At 39.0% G+C, this 23,441-nt stretch overlaps 1 long non-coding RNA gene across 2 annotated transcripts in view; it reads left to right on the top strand.

Annotated features, from left to right (window-relative positions):
- Window positions 1-23,441, top strand: part of LOC127214113 (uncharacterized) — a 52,536-nt gene that overhangs the window by 9,833 nt on the left and 19,262 nt on the right. Inside the window, exon 1 of one of the 2 annotated variants that reach the window (XR_007833813.1) lies at window positions 10,912-11,081. The exons of the other annotated variant lie outside the window; for it this stretch is intronic. This is a non-coding gene — a long non-coding RNA (uncharacterized LOC127214113). Of the gene's footprint in view, window positions 1-10,911; window positions 11,082-23,441 lie in introns of those variants that run through there. 2 annotated transcript variants of the gene reach the window in all.

Here is a 23,441-nt window from a genome sequence, read left to right as displayed (position 1 = left end):
AAGGTGACACCCCAAATCACTCAGGAGAAGTGGTCTCAATTCAAATAGCATGAGGAATTTTTATTCCAAGTACACTGGGGGTGGGGGGCACAGTCATTGGACTGAAGACCTCGAGGGCAGAAGTGAGACAGTTTTTATAGGATTTACAAAGGTCACTGGGGTGGGGGTTTCACAAGCAGTTTACCAAGTCAGATAAGCGATTTTCTGTTATCTTACTAGGCCAAGATTATGCACTCAAGAGCCTGTCTGTTCATTGTAAACAGCAAGGAGTGTGACCTTGCTTATTTACTGGCAGAGGACAGGGTCTGGAATTTGAGGTTTTTAGGGCTTTTTAGATAGTATTTCTAAACTTTCAGCTTACTGGGGTCATAGGAAAGTTGGGCTGCATTTTTCCATCCTTTCAATGATACGTGTAAATATTTGGCTATCCTTGGATACATTTTTACTCCCATACCCATCAGGGTGGTTATGGGAGGAAGTGGTGCTAGTGTATGTATGTAGTATGTGGGAGTCAATAAGTGGAGGTGTTGTTCATATATGTTGGGGAGCAGGAGTTAAGTCTTGAGTAAGACAATAGAGTCACTGCTATCAGTACCTTATAGAGTGTAGAATGACGTGGTATCACCCTCCTAGCAAGAGAAAAATTTATATAGTATGGCACACAGGGAAAATATTTTTTAAGACAACCCTGCAGATCAGTTAATCTCCCCCCCCAAAAAAAGCCCAAAGCAAAACACTTCATTATTCGAGGTCCAGCTGTCTTTATACATTTTCAGTGCCCAGCTTGCACATGGCTCCTCTGGTTTTTGTACTTTGTACTATGCTTTATTGTTGTGAGCAGTATCTGAAGTCAGCAAACTAGATGCACAGCCCTAAGCTCTCTTAACTGCTCCCTTTCATGCAATGTAACTCATGTAGTTAATGTTCAATTAATGAATTCTTAAAATTTTTTTAAAAAAAAATTCAACCCCCACCTTGAGTGATCCGGTTTTGTTTTATTTTATTAGTGTGTGTGTGTGTGTGTGTGTGTGTGTGTGTGTGTGTGTGTGCGTGCGCGCGCGCGCGCGCAGAAGTCAGAGGGTAACTTTTATGAATTGATTCTATTCTGTTGGTTCCAGGAACTGAGCTCAGGGTGCAGGCAGGCTAAACAAACAAACAAAAATAACATTTAAGGTGTCTTTTTGTTTTTTTTGCATTCAGTGGTGTATAATAGATTTTTGTGTTAGTTTCAAATTCTTACCTATTTAACAATAGATAGAACCTACCTTTTTTGCTACACTGAATGAATCTGTTTTTCTGTGTGAGATTTAAATGTCAGTAACATGGTTTTAGATTCCCAGGGTGCTATGTAATGAAGTATACTGTGCAACCAGCGGGTTATGCCATAGTTGTCCTGGAATTCACTTTGTAGACCAGGCTGGCTTCAAATTCACAGAGATCCACCTGCCTCTGCGAATTAATATTGGGATCAATGCTTGTATGCGATAGCACATGTTTTCAGGTCAAAGGATAAGTTGTGGAAACAGTTCTTTCCTATCATATGGGTCCTAGGATTGGAATCTGGACATCATCTCATTAGGCTCTGTCTTTGCTTCTTTGAGACAGCATCTTCCCTTGTAGTGCAGGGTAGTCTTGAATTCCCAAAATGGCCTAGGTTGGCTTTGAATTTGCAGGGATACTTTTTCCTCAGTCTCCCAAGTGCTGGATTTCAGGGTATGCCATAACACATAGCCTAAGTATGCTCTGTAGAGAAATACATTTCTATGTCACACAGGTATTTTGCTTTAGAAAGCAAGGACCTGTGCTTCAGGGTCCCTTTGCCTATCAGTGCAGCATCCCCCTTTGTTTGTACTAAGTGAATGAGAGTGTATTTTTCCACTGGTGGGAACACACAAACGCTCACCGGAGCCCTCTGACCTTAGTTCTTTGTGAAGCATGCCTGTGTTCTGAAGAAGTGATAGTATCCTGTAAATACCAAGTCAGATATTTCTTGTTGCCCATAATCTTGCCTTTAATTTTTTTTTTTCCTCCTTGAAACAAGGATCTTACTGTGTAGTCCTGCTTTGCCAATAACTTGTCAAGTAGACCTTGAATTACAGAGATCCTTCTAACACTAGCTCCTAGGTACTGGGAAAAAGTTATGTGCCTCCTTCCTACATGATCTTGCTTCTTTAAATTAGATTAATATAAATTCCATGAGCCTTACTTCCCAAGGATTGCTTGGAAAGGCTGGCAGGAATGGGAGCGGGAGAAGGGTAGGGTGATGGCTGAATGCAAATTCCTGGGTGGAGGGTGGAAAGTGTTCCCCTTAGAGCTCATATTTCCTGTAAATCTTGGCTTTGGTTGTACAAGTCATCACTGACCTCAGGAAGGTTGGAAATAAAAGGTGATTCAGAATTGTGTATAGTTTTTCTGGAGACTCATGACATGTTTTAGACTCTAGATTGTAGTGCTTGGTGAGGTCCTTACAAAGGTAGAGTAGAATATTGGTTTCGAACTGTTGTGAGAATTGAAGTTCAAAGAGGATAATTTGTTTCTCCAGGGAAACACAGCTAGGTTACTTCTTTAACAGATATTAAATATCAAAGGTAAGATTTGACCCCACATGTAGGATGGAGGCTGGAGAGATGGCTCAGCATAATGCTTGCTGCTCTTTCAGAGGACCCTAGTTTGATTGCTAGCACCTATACCAGGTACCTCTTCTAGCCCCATGAACACCTGTAAATACATGATATATATATATATATATATGTGTGTGTGTGTGTGTGTGTGTGTGTGTGTGTGTGTATGTGCACTTGAACACACACATATAAAAATAGCAAAAAAAATCTTTAAAATACAGGTTACTCGTGTTCAGAGAGTTTAAATATTGTATCTATAATCATACATTAAGCTTTGGGAATAGGATTTAAACTGTAATGTGTCTTATAATATTTATAACATATATATTTATAATATATATATTTATAATATATATATATTTATAACATATATACTTTTGAAATCTAAAACAACAATTAGCAGTAGTGTGTAGGATTAAAATATTAAACAGCCTTTTGCTTTATCCAGTATTCTTATCTTACACAGGGAACAATTACTGGTAATCTAAGAAGCTGCTAATCTGTTAATACTGTTAATAATTTAAAATCCTATCAAGACATCAGAGATGAAAAATTTCTTACTTTAGAAATAGGGTGCATGTGAGGGGCAGAGAGGCTAAGAGGGAGGGAGAGAGGAAAGGAGAGGGAACTGGGATTGACATGTAAAAAAAAAAAAAGAAATAGCCCCAAATAGTCTTGGTCCATGGGCAATTGTAAAAACGAACAAACAAAAAACTTAAGTTAGTTTTTGTGTGTTGGTAAATCCCCAGCACTCAGGAAGCTGAGGCAGGAGGATTCACTGGATCTGTAGTTTCAGGCTTTTGAGAATTACCTAATATAGGTGTGTGTTTAACCAAGGAATACTTTTTTTTTTTTGTAATTAAAAATTATGTTGTGGTTGCTATTATTACTGTTACTAATTTATATGGGTGTTTTGCCTGCATGCATGTCTGTGCTTGCCTGGTCACCTTGGAGGCTGGAAGAAATTGTTAGATCCTGTAGGACTGGAGTTACAAATAGTGGTGAGGCTCCATGTCAGTGCTGGGACGTGAATATGGGGCCACAGGAAGACTAGCCATTACTTTTAACTACTGAACTATAACTGTCTAGCTCCTAAAGGAAGATGTCTTAGATGTCAGTTCCATCATTTCAAAATCCACCAGGTAGATGTGATTACTTTTCATTAAGAATACATTCTGTGTCCTCTAACACTTGACTTTACTCTCCTGTGGAAAATGGTATTAGGAGCTAGATAAAGGACATACCTTTACCTCAGTGTTTTAAAATTTTTAACAATGGAACCTTTATGAACATTGTGGCAGTCTCTCTCTATTTTGTTTTGTTTTTTTTTTTTTTTTGGTTTTCTGTCCTGGAACTTACTCTATATACCAGTGATCCTCCTGCCTCTGCCTTCTGAGTGCTGGAATTAAAAGTGTTCACCAATACCACCACCACTGCCCCCACCACCACCGAGCAAGTCTAATAAAATTTTAGTGTGAAATAACTTTACTGATGTTTAAATTGATTTGCACGAACTAAATGTCTGAGATAGAAGTTACTAATAATAGCAATTAATAATAGTAAATTTGCTATTTTTTTCCCCCTTTCTAAATGTGCCCTCTTGCCTCAGCTAGGAATATATGTGAATACCATTATAGTCTATGGCCCCTAAATGCTTGGAATATGGGAAAGAAAAGTTCTCTTTTGTTTTGATTTTAAAAAAAGTAATTCTGACACAAATGAAATTGTGGTTGAAATGTTAAAAACAGAGAGAGATCTAAGGAAATCAGTTTTTGAAAGTCTTTTGTACCATGCTCTAGCTATTTAGAAAGCTGTGTTTGATTGGGTTACTGACTCCTAGATAAAATTGTCTGAGACTTGGGTATTTATAAAAGTCTAAGACATGTCAGAACACCCTGAATTTATCCAGTGATACTTTTCCCAGTATTATATGTAATTAGCCCTAGTTCTGAAGTTAGACTGTCATGGCTTGGATCTCTGCTCTATGAGGTATGACATGAGACAAATTATTTAGCCACTTTGAGCTTCAGAGTTTTTTTCCTCTGTAAAATTTGATAGTAAACAAAGCATTGCCTGCCAGAGCTGCTGTAATTGTGATGGGAAGAGTACTCTCGACATACACAGCCTTGTGTCTAGTGTAAATTAAGGCTACAGCAAGTTTTACATACCAGAGTCTGCTAGTAGATGCCAAAATAGAATTGTTCCCCTTTAGGCTATTGTCCCAGTGAAACTGCATATACAAGTCAAGTCTTTTTTTATTTTATTTTATTTTATTTTATTGGTAGAAAACAGAAAACAGGGCTGGGAGATGACTCAATGATTAAGAGCACTTGCTTCTCTAGTAGTGAACCTGCCTTTAGTTTCCAGCACCTACATGATGGCTCAGTGGGCTCTTACTACAGTTCCAAGGATTCTTATGCCCTTTTCTGGCCTCCAAAGGCACTGCATGCATGCAGTGCACTTACTTACATGTGGACAAAAACTGATAAAATAAAATGAAAAATAATTCTTAAAACAACAACAGCAAAGCATTATGGTTCAAGGCAGACTAGAGATTAAATTGTGTTTCCTAGATCTCTGGACTCCTGACTCTGAGAATGGCAGTCTCCCAACTCTTAGTGTCCTTATCAGTGAGCTGCAGCTCAGTCCTCCACATCTAGTCCTCTAGCAGGATCTGCCTGCTATCTCACAAATGCTTCCTGGATCCAGCTGTTTCATATCCATTCCTATCTTTGTGCTTCACACCATTTACATGCGTCCTGTGGATTGCTGTGCCCAGCTTCTGATTTGCTCCTTCGCTTTCATGATTCTCTTCTCCATTCTACACATAAAGTCTGGGTAATCTGTGTTCTTTCGTTACAGTTATAAGAATAAAAGCTGAAGAAGGGAGGGAGGTGGTCCCGATTGAGGGTCCCAAGTGAGTGCGGTCCCAAGGTAAGGGAGAGCATAGCAGGTTCCATAGCAGGTGAGGGTGACCAAGGCGGGAGGGAATAACACACCAGACAGATAGAGCTTAAATAAGGAGTTTATTTAGAAAGGGGAGTGAGGGAGAAGGGAATAGACTGAGGCACTGGGAACAGAGGAGGAGAGAGGGAAAGAGAAGAGGGGGGAACCTAGTGACCAACTGAAAGCAGGGCGGGGTGTGCGGGCTTGCTTTAAAAGGGAAACTCATACATGACTGTGTTCCCTACGCAGCCCCATAATGAGTGACATAGCCATGACATGGCCATGCATGTCCTGCCCATCGTTAGGTGGGCGGGGTCAGCAGACTGCTGGTTTCCAACAATCTGTTAACAAAGTAAGATTACATTTTTCCTTTGTTTAAAACTAAATGACAGTGGCTTCCTGTTATGTTCCTAGGCTCATTGTGTCTCAAAAATCTGTGACTTGCACTGGCCAGATGATGTTTTCCTCAGTTTGTTTTGTTTTTTCTTTTTTTTTTTTTTTTTTCTATTTTTTTTTCTTTACAGTGGTGGCTGAGTTTGTCTTTTAGGTTTGTTAGGTTTGTTCTGTTTGGAATGGCCTTCCCCATCTAGCTCTTGTAACTTATTTCTCCTTTGGGAGAGAGAGAACTTCCTTGATTACCCATTGCAAAAGTGATCCCTGCATTGATGACTTGGTTGTTATTCTCTGAATACTGCCATGGCCAGCAGAGTGACAATCCACTAAAGGCAAGAAAGCAGTTCAGTTCAAGACAACTAAGTAGCCAGTGTTGGTTCAAATATCAGGACTCTGACCCAGAGTAGTTTATTTTAGGCATATTTAAGCACAGCACAATTTGATAAAAGCTTTCTTGGTGATAACTCAGTCCCATGAACTACAATAAAGCTTAAGATGTGATTACATTGAAACTCTTTGTAAAGTACATGTGACATCTTCCATAAAGATGGGGTATATAGATTGATGATAACGGTCTGGAGGAGGATCTGGTGTGGTCTTGCCCACACAGATACTACAAAGGTCACCAGGCTATTAACCACATCAGTTCCCAGTCTTCTGGATGGATAACACAACTCTGTTTAACATCTGTGAGTACGAGAACCTCTGTGTTTCCCATTTAGCACTTGTGATTATTTGGTTCTTGTCTATAACTTGGTTATTTATCTGTAACACTTTAGATTGACTGTAAATTCCATAAAAGGAACATTGTTTATCTTTGCTGAATCTCTAAGGCATAGAAAAGGAGATGTATGCATATATATATATATATATATATATATATATATATGCATACATATGTTAATAGGTCTCACTGTGTGGTTCTAACAGGCCTGAAACTTGCTACATGACAAGGCTTATCTCAAACTCACAGAAATCCACATGTCTTTGCCTTTTAGGCTGGGATTAAAGACATGCACAACACTAAATAAATATTAATGAATACTTGGGAAGTAGTGTTCTGTACTTTTAAGTAGTTTTCATTGGACACCAGGCATTTGTAGGTTACTGAAAATTAAAAATAATAAAAAATAAATCATAAAACAAAGCCGGAATTCCCATCCCCACATTTCTAGCCCCCCCCACATTATACTATAGTATACTTTTGTTTGTTATGAGACATGGTCATACTTTGTAGCTTTGGCTGTCCTGAAATTCATTATATAGACCAGAGTAACCCTGAACTCACAGAGATCCACTTACCGCTGCCTCCTGAATAAATCATTTTATTCAGGGACACAAGTTGTAAGATGTTTTCTCTTGTGAGGGAGATAAACACTGCTTTAAAAAAAAATGACCTTTTCAATATTTAGTATCAAGCAGGAAACATTCTACATCATATGATGACAACTGGGCTACACAAGCAAAGCCCCAAAGTGGTATTTTTACTTTCAATTATGTGAAATTGTGACCAAGAAATTAACCAGGATTTAGGTATTTTATTATTATTCTTGTCTTTAAAAAGTTCATGTACATGAAAAGATGAGTCATTTACAAAATAAACCCAGATCTTCTAAATATAAGCATAGTTGTGTTAGTATTCTTAAGAATGTAGAATTTACTAGAGCAGGGGTGCTTTACATTTTTAAGCCATTTTAAGGTAATGGAGTAATGGGAATATAGTTGTTTATAGAGTGTTAGTCTAATATTCATGAGGTTATTGTCTAATCTCCATTTACCACACACATGGGAAAATATGCATATACATACATAACAACAATAATAAAATTAATATTACAGAGCTAGGCATAGTTCTATAGGCCTATAATCCCAGAATTTGGGATGCTGAGACAAAAGGATTGTGAATAAAATCCAGCTTGAGATATAAAGTGAGATTCTATCTGAAATAAGAAAATGATCTGCACTCTTGTATATAATATGTAACAGATACTCATACATGTAAAATTAACTAAATCCTTAATGGCTAAAAGTAAAATAGAAAATACTGTTACAAAAACGTTAATGACTATAAAACCAGTAGTGCATGCTTACAGTCTCAGGATTTGGGAAGTGGTGGCAGGATTCTGAGTTTAAGGCCAGCCAGCCTGTCACCATTGTAATGGTGAGTTCTAGGACAGCTAGAAGTTGGTACAAAGTGGAAATTTCATCTCAGCAAACAAAACAAAACAAAAAAACTTGCAAAACAAAACCCTCTTGGGTCAGTGAGATGGTTCAGTGGGTAAAGGTTAGGAGAGAACTAACTCTTGCAAGATGTCCTTTGATCTCCATGGGCACAGGATGGGATGTGTGATATAACCCATAAATAAATATAAAATCAAAACAAAGAAAAAAATAACAATAGACACAAGCCCATGGACATTAGAAAATTTATAAGCTATAAACATATATATTAAAATCTTTATGTAATTTTTTGCCTTGGAAAACCAATGGTGATATTTAAGTGTGTTATTCCTAGTCTTGTTCTATGAATATATGGTAAACATTTTCAAAAACTCCACAAATTACCTTCTGTATTTGTTTATATTTTTCATTTTTCACTGTGCCTTTGAGCATTTTCCTATTTCTTTGAAAAAAAAAATCTATGGAAACATTTCATAATAGCTCTATTATCTGCTATTGAAATTGCCTTGCTTCTGGCTTACAGTACACAGTATTGTTAATGCTGAAATTTGTATCTATATAAAATGTTTGTTCATATTAGTCTACTTTTTAATAAATAATTGCTTCAAAAATGAAATTTCTGATACACATTGCCAAAGACTTTCTAGAAATGTGCTCATTTGTCTTCCCACTAAAATTGTTCTGGAGTGCTTTTTAATTTTATTGTACTCCTTAAAACAGACTGACTGCATTTTAAGAGCATTACTGTTATTTCTAGGCCTAGAACATCTGTTGAAAAGATTAGTAGGTAGGTCTACATCTTTGTTCTGTTATCTAGAGTCATTTAGCTCCTTGGGGTTAGCTTCTTAAGCTGCTATAAAAGATTGGATAAAGCAGACAGACAAGCAAGCAGTTGAGAGGAGTTGAGACCACCTAGTGCACACATGCTCCATCATCTTGCTCAGGTCTCAGCTTCCATACTTTTTTTTTTTTTTTTTTTTTGCCTTTATCTAACTGACTCTGAAAGAACAATCACATCTAAGTCCAGTTTGTTGAAATAATATTTTTGTGTTTAAATTTCTGAAGTGACGAATATAAATTATTTTTCTGAGCATCAAGAGAAATCATGTTGCTTCCGTTTTAACATTAAAATTAAGTCCGTTATGGGTTTTTTCTTTTTGTTCCTTCAATCGAAGCTTCAAAAATGATTTTTATCTTGTGTGTGTGGTGTGAATGTGAGGCACATTGTGTGCATGTGCCTCGGTAGTCCAGACTCCCTGGAGCTGAAGTGGTTGAAGCCCTCTTCACTGAAACATCTCCTCAGTCCCCGTAGTACACATTATCACACCCTTTTTTTGAAGCTCAAGGACAGTTTATTGGAGTTCAAGAGGAAGAACCTCAAGACAGACAAGCTGTAAATCTTTAAACTGTATGGAAGGGAGAAGAATGGAGACACCTAGCAGAGACACTTGTCTTGAGACACTTGGCAGCAAGCACCCACTTAAAAATTAAATTAAAAAAAAAATGTTGTTGTTGGGGATGTTCTCCATGGTATATATCTGCAGGGCAGAGGATGGATATCGAGTCTTGCCTCCATCAAATGGGTCCTGAGACTTGAATTTAGGTCCTTGACTTTGTAGCAGACTTTACCTGCAGAGTCACCTTCTTCCCTTCTCCCCCCCCTTTAGCAACAGTTCCTACTTCCAAGACACTTTAGAGCTGAGGTGTCCCTTCAGCCCTTCCCCTCCCCATCAATCACATTTAACTGTGGTGGTGGATTTGTTTCCGATACATTTCAACTCATTGAAATTGATCAGCATTGTATGTGTTCAGTAAATGAGCCGCTGGATATTGTCCTCTGCTAACATAAATATTATTAAACAGAGAATAAACAAACAAAAACTATTCGGGGCATAAAACATTTACCACCCCTTCTCAGTTTCCCCGCGGCATTTATCCATTATCGGTTTCTTAAATCAACATAGCTCACTATAAACTTCAACATCATTTTTTTTTTCTTGTAGCTTTAAATGCTTGTTTTACAGCTCCTGCACTGAGGAAAGCGAGGTCTGACATGCAGAGACAAATAGGGCATTGGGTAGTTTGGTTCACAGTGTGTAAAACTTTAGTGCATACCTGGATCACCTGGGTACACGCTAAAAATACCAGATGTCGTGACCTCACCCGCCTAGATTCTGATTCACATTTTGGTGAGCTCTGAATACATTGATATTAGATAAGCGGCTTAAGTGTTTCTGAAGCTTAAGAACGATTGGAATAATCATCTGCAACTGATTCCCCAAGGCTGCAGCTTGGAATTCTGCGCATCTAGCAGCTGTTGCCACTCTCAGTTTTCCCTCGGCAGAGGTTTTCAAGGCTGCTTTTCGTCTGCAGATGAGGCTTTGCAGGCTGTTAAACCACGTCCACGATTTGTCCTGACAGCGTCCCTTTCCCCAGAGCTGTTAAAGGGACCTGAGGTAGAGAGTGCCCATGTGACTGCGAACCCGGTTGCCAGCGGCGCGGCCATTTTTGAGGCGGGCACTCAACCTTGTTGCCCTGTGTGGCCGGGACGGCAACGGGGAGGTGGTTACCAGGACTCAAGATGGCCACCGTGCCTGCTAGCCAGCCCTCTGGCAGTCTGCTAGCCCGCGTGGCGGCGAGCCTGTCCGAGCCGGGCCAGCTGCGAGCCTCCGTGCTCAGTGCTGGGGGGCGGGGCTGCTGCGGTCTGGCGGGGGCGGGGCGTCCGCCCTCCTCTAGCTATGGCCAATCAGTGCGCGGGGCCAGCTCCCCGGGCCGCCCGCGCGCGGGGTGTGTGAGGACGCGCTCTTGGTCGCCGAGTGCCAGAGCTGGGGAGCAGTTGCTGTGGTACCTGCTGCTACTGGGGTGGACACTGAGCATCGGACATTAAGGCGTGGGGTGCTGCGCTGCGGGTCGGGAAGGTGAAGTCATGACGTCTTCCAGGTAAGCAGAGGGCGGCCGCTTCGGCTCTGCCCTGGCTGGGTGTGAGCTTACGATCCCGGGAGAACTATCGCCCCTTCCCTTGGATGGTCTGGAGCTACCCTTTGCCGCCGGTCCCCCTCACGTTTGTTGTTCTCATACTTGTCATTAGGACATTTCTGGTTTCCTCCGAAGTTTTTGGGTCTGTGGCACAAGGCACTGCCCTATTTGTCGCTGCTTGCTTGAGGTGACCCTTGTTCATATTCCAGGTTTCTGAGGCTTGTGTGTGTGTGTGTGTGTGTGTGTGTTTAATTTCTCATGAACATGTAACTCCGTCCCGCTCCCATCGACCCACCCCGGGATGACCCTGGCACCAAGGGAATGTGCCATGCACAGTGTGTGTCCATGCCTGTGTCATGCCTTCTGACAGAACTTCATGGTTGGCCATGAGCAGATCTGCAAAGTTGGCACTTCTCATGTGGATTGTTCCCAAGTTGTGAAATTGTGTGTCCCTAAAATATTTGCCTATGACTGGAATTAGTACTTTGGTTCTTGAAGGTACCATATGTTTACTTACTTTTATCTGAACGTCACAAATGAAATTAATTTTGTGAGATGTAGAAATATAAGGAAAGCAGACTCTCAATCACAGGTCCAGGATTTTGAATGCTCCTTTATTTTTGTTAATTGTGATAACCTAATTTGCCTTGTCTACTTTATTTACCTTATGAATGTTTATATAAATTTGACTATTTATAAAAAAGATAACTTTCCTCGTTTATCCAGTGTTTTGTAATGCTTTTTAAAAAGTAGATTTTAGCCTTTATTTTTCCAAAAGAAAAGGAGACCCCAGCTTATATTTGAAAAGAAGTAAACTTGTGGCTATGAGCTTTAAAGGACCTTAGTCCTGGTAATTTAATGGCTTTTTGGTGGTTATTTTGGTACTCACTTAGAACCTAATCCTCAGGTAAGATAGGATACAGCTTGGTTGCTGCCTTTTCTCTTAAATTCATAATTATGTAGTAAGATGGACAAATAGTACTGGTCATTATTCATGAGAAAGGTAGGTGTGGAAATATGGAGACCCATGCGGGCTTTTTGGAAAATAACATTGAGGCATATAAATGTCATTTTAAAGTTAATGGCATTTTAGGATGAATTAAGATGGCGCTATATGGCAGCAGTTAATTCCTCTTCTCATCCCTACTTTCCTTCCCATCATCACAAACTAATTAGGTGTGCTGCTCAAATGCTTTCTAAAGAATCTTCTTAGGGAATTCTTTTTGTTGTTGTTCTGGGAATTGAACTCAAGGCCTTGTGTATGACAAGCACATCCTCTGCGTGGTTTTCTTCCTGGCCACTCCTTACCAGAGAGACATCCAAATCCAAAGCTTCTGTTGTTTAGTGGGTAGCAGCAAGATATATCTATAATGTAGGAATCCAGTAGTTGTTTTCAAGACTGATTTAAAAGCTAATACCAGTCTTGGGGGTATTTTTGAAAAGATATATAAGTGATAGTGAAGAGTGAAGTTTGCCTTTTTTTTTTTTTTTTTTTTTTTTTTTTTTTTGTTTCTTGAGACAGGGTTTCTCTGTATTGCTTTGGAGCTGTATTGCCCTGTAGACCAGGCTGGCTTTGAACTAACAGAGATTCACCTGCCTCTGCCTCTCCAGTCCTGGGATTAAAGGTGCCACCACCACCTGGCTTTTGTTTGCTTCTTCAGGGTCTCTTTAAGGTCAACAGCTACAGTGACATGGCTTAAAAAAACAAAACAAAACAAAACAACAACAACAACAAAAAAAACACTCTTTGTTGTAGGAACTAAAATGAAGAAAAGTTCAGTACCTTACATAGAACTTGTTAGTAGCAAAGTTAGGAATTGAATCTAGATCTTGATGGCCTTTGTAGAAATAATACACTCTTTAAATTTTCTGAAAAACTAATACAAATGTGAGACATCTGTAGGTATCCTTTTGCTTTCTTCTTTCTGGGAATTTGATTCAGGCATAGGCAGGGAGGATATGGAAGATAAAGTGACAATATATTGTGGCAGTTTTGAAAGTTCCCAGTGAGGACTGCAGCTAAGGCAATTATGTCATACCTCTAACTTTATCAGCCGTGATGTTAGACATGTTCCCATTTACTGCTCAGTCTAATAGTAGCCCAAAAGCTAGGTATTAATATCCTTTTCTGGTGATCCCAAGTTTTCAAAATCTGACCTCATGTCTTGTGTTCTTGCTTTTACCCCACACTTAAAATAATTGTTGCTAAATATAGTAATGTGTGACTTTGAAATGGCTATCAAAGAATATAGGATTAGAAACAGACATGACTAGAATCTAATTGAGGCTCTTTTCTAGTTTTTTTCTACCGTGGGTATATGTTTCATGAAATACCTCAACCTGTATCATACAGTGTTAATTCAAAAATGTACTTTAAGACTTGGTTTTGTTTTGGATATTTTGAGAGGGTCTCACTGTGTAAACTAGGCTAGCTTACCACTTGTTATAATAGCCCAGGGTGGTCTCAAATTGATACCCTCTTGCTTTTATCTCCTGAGTGCTGAGATGATAGGTATGTGCCACTATTTGTTTGGTGCTTTTAAATTTTAAGACATTTTATAAGTGGAGTGTAGTATTTGTCTTAAAAGACTTAAAAATAATTTCACTAGGGAATGATGTCATCTGAAAAGAAAAGACATGTTTAAACTTTATAGGCAGGAAACAAACTCATCTATATAATTGCCTCATTTTATAGTTGAAGACACTAAGAATTAGAGATCATATAGTTTGTTCAAGTTTAAATAAATAGTTTCATTTCTTGAACTAGATCCTAAATTTCTAGATATCTCACTTAAGCCAAGCTTTGTTGGTGAATGCTTCACTAAATGCCCCTTTTAGTATAGCAGTCAACTCTGAAGACTTTCTAATTATTTTAAACAAAATCTTTTTTTTTTTTTTTTAAAGCTTAAGATCTTGAATGATTTGGTTGAAAGTAGCCTGACTTTCATAATTTGTATTTTATTTTATTCACTGTTAGCAATGAAGAAGCTAAATTTATGGCTTACAAAGCCAATTATCCTTGGAGAAGGACTTTTATCCTATAATGTGTATCATATTCTAACTTGTCTTCATTTGGGCCATGATATAGCATAGTTGTTAAGATAACATCTTTGTCACTCTTAATTGTTCCAATAGGAATGTTAATGTCTTAGTTAAGTTTAGGAGGTAGTGTTTTAGTTCTCCCCCCATCCCCCCTGTGGGAGCTGCTTTCCAAGTTGAAGTGAGCCATTCTTGTTAGCCAAGGGTAGTGTCTAAGATAGAATATAGACCTTTGATTACTGCTTTGTGTACTTTTTACTGAATAACATTTTAAAAATTTCTCTGTGAATGTTGCCTTGTCTTCATAACCTCAGTGTGTGGTCTGGCTTGGGGTTGTTTACGACTCCCAAGTAGTGCCAGGGAACCAAGTTTGTGGGGCACAGTGTGTGGGGGAGTGAGGATATGTGTTGGGTAGTCTGTATGGTCAGGGTAGTTTTGGCAGAGACTATTTTGGGACTCTGAGTATGACTGTGCCCTTCATCATCATCATCATTCTGGAACAACTACTGTGGATTAGGCCCACACTGGAAGGTTTATATGGGCTGTGGGTAGGTTTCTGGGGTATTTTTTTCTTTAAGGCTCAGGACTTTTGGTGTACATCCAACAGAATTGTCCAAACCACTCAGATGGAGAACATTATATGGAGACCAAAGTAGGGCTAAAATGGAATTTTGTTGAGATGGTTTCTTTGAAGCATTTCAGCAGAATTTTTAAATTCATTTTAGGATCTGTGGTCTTCCCTCCCTGCCTCCCTCTCTCCCTGCTTCTCTCCCTTCCTGCCTCCCTCCCTCCTTCCTTTCCTTTGAAATAATTTAAAAATTCAGATTGATAATGTTAGATTTCTCACTGAAACTATTTCGTTTATGAACTGTCTTGAAAACTGAAACAGGAGCCTTTCCATATGTGAAGTCTTGTTAGCTGTTAATGCTCATATTAAAAATAGGTCATCTTTGTTTGAGAAAACACACAAGGTTTTCTAACTCCGAATCATTCCAGCCAGAGAATTGCTACATTAAGCAGAAGTGTCAAAGATAAAGCTGGAACCAAATGATAGTGGACTGTCCAAATATTACCTATTTCCTGCTGCTTTTGTCTAGCACCTATGTCTTTATTTCTGGCTTCTCTTTTTTTAAAAAATGCTGCAGTAAAGCATAAATAAAGCTGTCTTATAAGCCAGGTGACTACACATCCCAGTTTGCACTGAGCAGTGCTGGATGGTGCCTATTATCGTGACATAATTACTAGTAGTTTTTTATTTATTCTTGAAAGCATTTCATTTGGATAGTAAATTGTCTGGTCACCTCATGTTTACAGTATAATCACATTGTCATAGTAGTTCTTAGTTGTTGAAATGTCATTTGAGATAGGGCCCTAGATAATGGCTGTACTCTTTATTTTGGTCTACATCTGGATGTTTCTCTTAAAAGAATTCTGAGTGTCTCAATGTAGTATATTGAACAAGAAAGTACATTATGTGGAGTTTAAAAAAACAGACAGTTTATTTGCTGTCTGTATTTTGGAAGGTTATGTAATCTTGCTGAATCTTGGGAATTCTTTCCTGGTCTGTTAAACAGAGGTAATGGTAATGCCTTCCCTATTATTGTTGAGTTATGAGGGTTTAACAAGGGGCTCACATGGTGGAAGGAGAGATCCTACTTCTGCAAGTTGTCCTCTGACCCCCCACACAAATAGCACTTTCTCTCTCTCTGTCTGTCTTTTTCTCTCCCCCCTCTCTCTGTCTCTCTCTCTCTCTCTCTCTCTCTCTATACACACACACACACACACACACAAAATAAATGTACAAAACCAGTTTTATAACCTTGCTATTTAGTGGAGCATTTGTTATTTCTTAGAACTGTTTTACTGTCAGGAGAACAGGGTTATATTAAAGGAGTTGGAAATGCATGCTGGGATGAAGATTTTGGTGGCCAGGCGTTGAAATACCTACATGTTTGTGTGTTGAATGTCCCAGTAGGAAACAAAATGAAACAAAACAAAACAAAACAAAGTAGTGTTGGTCAGAGATGAATTATTCTAGAATATGCAACCAAAGATAAGAATTAGGATATAAATGGAAGGATTTCATAGCCAAGGGACACATGTTACTCTTGTTAGTTTGCAGTTTTTATGTCAAAGTATATATACTATGCATTCACTGTTTTTGTTTTGTTTTGTTTTTATTCTCAATACTGGAGACTGAACCTTTGATATCACACATGCTACACAAATGCTCCATCATTGAGCTACATTCCTGGTGTAACTGAGTATTGACAGTATAACTATATTGCAAACAGCACTGGGGTTTAGATATAGGACAACTTTTGAGAAGTTCCCTTTTACCCCTTTTCAGTTAATCCTGTTTCCATTACTACCCAGAAAACTACTTTCATACTATTGTTACCATTGATTAATTTTGCCTATTCTATAAATTCATATAAGAGTCTGTACAGTAAGGGCTTTTTGTGTTTACCTACTTTTGTTTGTTATGATAATTTTGAAGTTCATCTACTTTGATGTGTTAGCAGCTTGTCTCTTCATTCCTGAGTAATATCCCATCATTTGTAGGTAGCAATGCTACTGTTGCTGGTCTTTGGGTTGCTTCCAGTTTTTTTGGACATGATGAATAAAGCTAGCATGAATATCCTCCTTTTCTTCTGTCTTTTTTTTTCCATCCTGCTGAGGATAGTACCTAAGCTTTGCACATTTAGGCAATGGTCTACCACCTTTCTATATTCCTTAGCCTGGAATATTGTTTTAATGTGTTTGTGTGGATTTGAACAATTTATTAGTCAGGGTCCTCTAGGGGAATAAAATTGATGATACACTGAATATATATATGTGTGTGTATATTACATTATATATATATTTACACACATACACATACACACACAAAGGGAATTTCTTAGACTGGCTTATAGGTTGTGTTCTGGATGGATAGTCCTACAAAGGCTATCTCCCTGTGGAAAGCCCAAGAATCTCCTAGTTCAGTTTACAAAGCTTTTGTGTCTCAGCTGGACTTTAGTCTCTATTGGAATCCTGAAAGTAGGTTCTGATACCAGTGAAGGAACACCTTGGGAGGAGGATGGATGAACTTGCCAATGAGAGTCAGGGCAAACACGCAAAAAGTCTTTCTTTCATGTTCCTTTTTGTAGGATGCCACCAAAAGGTGTGGCCCATCTTCCTATCTCAAAAAAAATCCAATCAAGAAAATCCCTCACAGGTTTGCTCAGATACTTAGGTTTTAGGTGACTCCAGATGTAGTTGACAAGCAAGAATAGCCATCTCAAGTGAACCTCTTATCAACTTGACACATAATTGTATCTCATTATGTGATGTTTAATTTCCAAATGAAAACAATAACCTGGTCATAGTTCTACCTAACATGATGTAACCATTCCACATATAACTGCAAATGCATTATATGTTTTAGAACTGTTGGCAATATCCTTCAATGCATGCTTAGTCTTTTATTGTCTCATAACTTAAATTTAATATAATCACTTATATCTCAATTGATGTTACATTATTTGATAAAGAAATAGACAAACATAAATATTGCTTAGTGTATATGCATTTTTATGTACAGACACATTCTTAACAATAGAATAGACATATTTATGCCAATTACAATCCATGTTTCTACAACTGGTCTCATGACCTTAATTGATATTAAACTTCCTTCTTTTACTGTATTTCCTCTACCTTCAGCAAGCTCTTAGCAGGTTCTTTTCCTGGAGGAATGACCCACATCTTCATTCCTGATGGGTCTGAGTACTTTGTCATCCTACCTGGATTGGGTTTTAGTTTCCCATTGACTTTAATTACAGGAGATGTCATAAAGGATCTTCTGCACTCCACTTAACTCATTATGGAGAAGCAATACAATTTTCCCTTGGTAATCTGGATCAGTCACCCTCCTAACACTTTTTCCTTTCTTAGCCTTTTGGCTTAAGGATATCAGAAGCCCAAAGCAGCCAGGGGGAAGGCTGAGCTTTCAGTTCAATGGAATGGTTTTTGTGACTTTAGGCAGGTTCACTCCCCAATCTGGAACCAAAATTTCTAGGCCAGTAGAACTTAAGGTTGCAAGAACAGGAAGCAAAAATTTTTCTAGTGAGTCACTAAGGGTGCTAATAAGGGGAACCATTCCTTCGTGGGAGAAACCACATGGTATATTGGACACTGATTCAACATATATATTGCCTTTTGGAGAACCCTACACCAGCCCTCTAGAGTACTGGTCAGTGAGCCCCCAGGATCATCGTCTCTTTGTCTCCCAATGTTGGGAATCCAAAGGTGTATCACAATACCCAGCTTTTCCATCATTTCCCCCCTCTGCTTAAACATTTATATAGGTGTGTGTTTGTGTGTGTGTGTGTGTGTGTGTGTGTGTGTGTGTCTGTGTCTGTGTCTGTCTGTCTTGTCTGTCTGTATATAAATACATGTGTCAGGATGAGAATGTAGTAGTCAGGAAATTCCAAGGGAATTGGGTCTTTCTCTTTACCTTAGAGGTTCTAGATATTTATTGAACTCAGATATTAGGCTTTAACCAACTAAGTCATCTTGCCAGACTTTTTGGTTCTTTTATGAGGACTTGGTCCTCATGCATGTGTAACATGTGAGCACTGAACTACTGAGTCATCTTCCTAGCCTCATTCAATAATATTTTGAGTGGAAATCGGAAATCTCATGTTGCAGTTGCTTAATATAGCATTTTATAAATACAAGTTATGTCCATTTGTTTTAATTATTTTAAAGATATGATTCATATAGTATAAAATAAATTTAAACTGGCAGATCAGTATTCTGTTACACTTACAGGGCTGAATAACTATCATTGCAGTATAACTTTAAAACTTTTTTTTTAATCAATTTAAAATGAAGCATTGTAGCTGTTACCACTCATTTTCCACCTGTCCCACATCACCAGCCATTGTTTGGCAACCGTGAAATCTCCCTTTTTGCCTCTGTGAATTCTTATTCACAGAGTACAGTCATGTAATATAAGTTCATCTTTGTCACATCAGATTATCAGTATTTCATTCCTTCTTATGGTTGAATACATTTTAGTGTGTAAATAGATTTGCTTATCCAGCTATGTGGGTTATTTTCACTGTAGCTATTATGATCAACAGTACTGTATGCATCTGTGTGTAAGTTTTTGTTTTGCCATATGTTTGTGTCTCCTAGGAAGGGATACAGCTTCATAGGATAATTTTCTGTTACTTTGTGAACAAGAATCCCTGGGAAAAAAAGCTGACAATAAAGGCTGACTGATTCATTAGAACTTTAATGATGTGGAATGATACAATGTTGCCAAATCCAGAGCCCAATTATCTTGGGCTGTCTTTAACCCCCCTTAATAATTGTTTATTACCTTCTTTTGTATGTGAGCTAATATCTTTGTGGCCATTAGGTAAATCTTTTGGAATGTACAAACAGATCTGAGGCCGAGATTTCTCAGCTTTTCTGATGTTCTACCAGTGTATTCAGAAAGTACCTTAATTTATGATTTTCTTTATTCTGTTACTATAAAACTTCATGGAACTGTTACTAAATTGGAACATGGTATTTGGGGAACATATCCCTGGGCATAATCACTCCCATTTGTCTTTAGAATACACCATTTGTTTTTGTTCCTTTGAGGTGAAAGCGGTATCCCCCCCCCCCCCCCCCCCCAGTTTTTCCTTCTTCCTTTGCCATTGCTTCCTCCTCCTCTTTCAGAAGCTACTAAACGATTTGCCAGTGTGGCTGAATCATTTTACATTTCCAACAGCAATGTCTGAGGATTCTAGTTTCCTCACATGCTTGTTAATACTTGCTACTGTTCCCCAGTCTGCTTAGAGATATGATGTGCTCGTTGAGGCACATCCTGAACACTCAGCTGAGCTCACCACTGTACGGAAATTTTGCTTGTGTTGTGCAGCCTAGGCAGAGTTGGTTGAGCCGTCGCTTGTCTTCCTTGAACATGCTCACAGTAATCACAGGAACATTCTGGATGTTCCCAAACCCACTGTAGACATTCATTTCACACACTTTTCCTTTTAGGTTTTTTGTTAACTTGTTTGTTCCAACTGCTTCAAGCAGCTGGAATGTTAAACAATTACAGCTGCTTGCTTTTGACAGCTACTCTTGGGGAAAACTAACACTGGGCAAACTCAAGATAAGGTCAAATAATTCGAGGCCTTGATTGGATCTTTTGAAAAACTGTCAGTAAGCTGAAATGATAGGAGTCATTTGAAAGAGCATCAACACATTTCTCACCTTTCCATGGCCTGCCTGGACCTTGGGTTTAGTGTTTGCGGGTTGTTTCTTTTTAGATTTACTGTGGAACTGGGGAGAGGAAGATAGGAATGGTGTCTTCCTTTGATTTCTATTGCTGTGTGTGATAAAGGCTGAACTGAAGCAACATGGAGAGCAAAGGGTTTATTTCAGCCTGCAGATTCAGATCATTGTCCATCATCAAAGGAAGGTGACACAAGAATGCAAGCAGGGGAGGACTCTGGGGGCAAGAGCCCAAGCAGAGGCCATGAAGCAATGCTGCTTCTTGCCCCTGTCCTCCTGCTTGTTCAGTTTGCTTTCTATAACAACCTAGGAATACCTGCTCAGGGTGCACTGCCCCCAACCCCACTGAGCTAGGCCCTTCCACATCAATCATTGATCAAGAAAATGACCTACCAACTTGTCTTCAGACAATCCTATGGGGTGTTTTCTCATTTGAGGTTCTTCCTAGATACCTCAATTGTCAAGTTGACAAAATCTAAGAAGCACAGTGTGTATATCAGTCATCTCTCCATAGCTGCATGTTTTTTCTTCAGATTTGGAGGTCTAGGATCTAATTATTTAAAGATGAATCTGTTTTGCAGTTTGAACATTTTTATGAAAACATTAAGCTGGTGTGTGGTCCATGCCTGTAATCCCATTCCTCAGGCCTGGCCATAAGTTAACAGAGAAGCCTAGGCAACACCCTGTTTCAAACAAACAAATGTAGCACACACGTCAGTGCTTCAGTATTCTGTCTGAAAAAGATAATGAGACAAATGTTCATTTATGGAATTGCTTTGTCAGTCAGGCCAGACTCTATAAGGAAATTCCTAGCTTGGCCTCATTCATTTGCAAGGAAATAATACAACACTTTAGATAAATACACCACTCTTCTGAGCCGTGTGTCAGTTTTTGCCAACTTCTTCCTGCACAAAATGTGTATGTTTAGGGGCTAGAGGGATGATTAGTTCAGTTCTCAGGACCCACACTGCACCTATAACTTCAGTTCTAGGAGATCTGGCACTCTTCTTGCTTCTGTGGGCACTTGAAGATAAGAATGCAAGCGCGCGCGCACACACACACACTCATACACAGTAAATAAGAATAAACTAAAATCTTAAAAAAATATATATATGTTATGATTTCTGCCTCTTAGAGCCAGTTTTGCTCTCCTCATATACCAGCTGTTGAAGGAGTACTGGCCCATCAAGATGATTGATCCTGCCTTTCTGTGGGAGGGTTTCTGATAGCCATATTTCAACATCATATCTGGAAAGATGAGTTTCCATAACCTCTTCTACATTTGGCTGAAACAGTTTTGATATGTAAAACCACACTCTGTTATTCTCAGGAAGAAATCTGTTGTCAAAGATAATCTCCAAGGGGACTGACTAGTCTAGGCACTCATTCTCAAAAGAGCTAATTAAAACAGCCAAACTTAAAATGGGAAGCAGGAAAAGGAGATTTATTCAATGTGGCTGTGTTGGGAAGATGGACAGAAAGATTCAGCAAAGTCTGCAAATCTGTCATAAGAATCCTGGAGTGAGATTCAATTCTAAACAGAAGGCCAAGGATTTGCACATCCATGCAATAACAGTCAAAGTGTCTCTCTCAACCTGGAAGGTGGTCTGTGAAGCTGTTGAGGGTGTGTGAGATCTCTTTCTTAAGAGACAAATCCTTTCTTGTTTGGAGCCTTTTCCTTCTCCCAGCATGAGATTCCTGGGATGATTTCTATTTCTTTGGGGTCCTTTATTTCAATAGTCTGATATATTGAGAGACACAGGTGTTCCTTTATTTCTGCCAGGACTGTTACAATATTGACCTCAGACTCCCTGTGTAGCTAAAGATGACCTAGAATTCCTTATCCTCTTGCCTTCACCTATCAAGTGGTAGTGGTGGGATTCTGGGTGTGGGTGACCATGCCTAACTCTTCCCCATTTTTAGAAATTGTTGCCATGTTTGGTGGTATATGCCTTTCAGCACTGCAGAGGCAGAGGCAGAGGCAGGTGGAACTCTGGGTTTGAGACCAGTCTGGTCTACAGAGTGAGTTCCAGGACAGCCAGGCTCCCCAGCCAGTAAACAAACAAACAAACAAGTGAAAAGAAAAGAAAGGTGATTCCTTTTATGGCCTTCTTTGTCCAATTACTATGCAACCCCCAGGAAACTTGCTTCCATGTTGGAACATAGAACTTGTAGCCTAAATCCGTGTTCCTGATATGCTCTCTCATATTTTGACATCAGAGTAAATCTCTGAGGAACCACCCTGCCTCCAGTTTAGTCTTAAAAGCCATTTTATAGAAAAGACAAACTAGATTTATTCCTGTTTATGATTAAACTTCTGCTTCTCAAGGATTGGGCTATGCCCCACCTATAACTTAACTACAGATGGTTCTGTATTGCCTGTTCCCAGAAATGACAATCATGTCTTTGTTTCAAAAAGTTGCTTATAACCATCTTGCAACCCTATCTTTGTTTCAAAAGGTTATATGACCGACTTCTGATGACTACCTTGTTATGCTCACCTTAAACCTTGTCTTTGTTTTAGAAGGAACTAACTTGTTATGCTTATTTGCTCCTGTAACCCTGCCTATTTAGCCCACCAAATCCCCCATTGGAAACACCTGAGGCAGCCATGTACATGACTGATAAAGCTTGCTGTAATTAATTGCTTACTTTAGTTAATTTGGCCATGATGGTTTGGGTTGGTGGTCTTTTTCCTCCTATCTTTGGGATTAACATTATCTCTTACCCTTTTTAACTGAGAGTAGTTTTTGTTTTGGTGGAAGCCCTACTGTCGTCCATATATATCCAAAAAGGTTGGAATGTTTGGGATTTCCAGCTTGGGGCATTATTCCATGCTTAGGTCTCTCACTCTTCCCATTCCAAATCCCACCCCAGTGCCCAAAGTGACAGCCAGTCCCCCAGAGCTGCCCTCTTCAAACTCTGCCCTTGAGAAAGTCACCAGAAGTCAACACCTCCCTGGGTGTTACTTAAGACCTGGTAGCCATATTTACCACTTGATAC

The sequence above is a fragment of the Phodopus roborovskii genome, unplaced genomic scaffold (assembly GCF_943737965.1).
Source record: "Phodopus roborovskii unplaced genomic scaffold, PHOROB, whole genome shotgun sequence".
Classification (NCBI taxonomy): Eukaryota; Metazoa; Chordata; class Mammalia; order Rodentia; family Cricetidae; genus Phodopus; species Phodopus roborovskii.
This window is presented reverse-complemented; position numbering and strand designations above follow the sequence as displayed.